The following is a 1,050-nucleotide window of genomic DNA, read 5'->3' on the forward strand; positions in this document are numbered from 1 at the left end:
TTTTTGTTTCCTTATTATGTAGTTTATTGTCCTATTGGTTCTTTTATTCTATATACATATACATATACTATTATTACTTTTTTTTAGTTTCTTGTCGAAAATCATTTGTATTGTGCCATTATTTCTATATACCAGGATCTAAAGTCATATGTTTTGTTCATATCAAAAGAATTCATTTCTGTACACAGTATTTAATACCGCATATTCATGGATATTAAACCAGTTATATTTTTAGTTGGGATATGAGCTACTTTAATTCCTCATTAAGAGTCTAGTCTCAATTATATTGTTGATAATCGGAATGAGACATTTCGGCGTAGAAAGGAAACCGTCTAATTACTCTTCTGAAGTGCCCGTAGATGGGAAAGCATGAAGCCGGATAACCAGAATTGGAAGTATACGTCACAATTAAATATTGGAGGTAGCAAGGTAAGTATGGAATATTAACGATTATTTTCATTACAAACTTGTTAGATACTCAGGTGATCTAGAATATGAATCATTAACAAGGTCTGTTGCAAAATCCTATCGGCCGTAATAGACCTGCTTCTTGATAATAACGTTTGCTAATGAATAGAATGGAAGAGTATATTGAAAGTTTGAAGTTGTAGGTTATACCAGTTAAGTTGGTCTTCCACAATTGAGAATATGGTTTCAAAGGGATAAAGTTAATATTTAAAGTAGTCCATATCTTGAATGTCTTTCTATGTTCCTTTTATACAGTATATTTTATATATCTTTATAGAGAGACAAGTAAGTGTACAACTGCTAGTCTTGCTAAATGTGTAAAGCTAAGTTCAAAGCAAGATATCTATTCCTCATGATTGTTTTTAATATGTTCTTCAAACAAAACCCATAAGAACCTCCTAGGGCACAATCAAATGCTTCTGAATATCAATATCTCAATAGAGCTTTTCGCAAGAGATATGCCCAATAATGTTCTACGGCGACAGAAATTGCGGAAGCGCGAAACATCGATGTAGGAAAATACCAAATTCTACGAAGAACAAACTCTAAAAATACATATATACATTAGGAACTACATGTAAG

This window comes from Naumovozyma dairenensis, chromosome 6 (genome assembly GCF_000227115.2).
Source record: "Naumovozyma dairenensis CBS 421 chromosome 6, complete genome".
In the NCBI taxonomy this organism is placed as follows: domain Eukaryota; kingdom Fungi; phylum Ascomycota; class Saccharomycetes; order Saccharomycetales; family Saccharomycetaceae; genus Naumovozyma; species Naumovozyma dairenensis.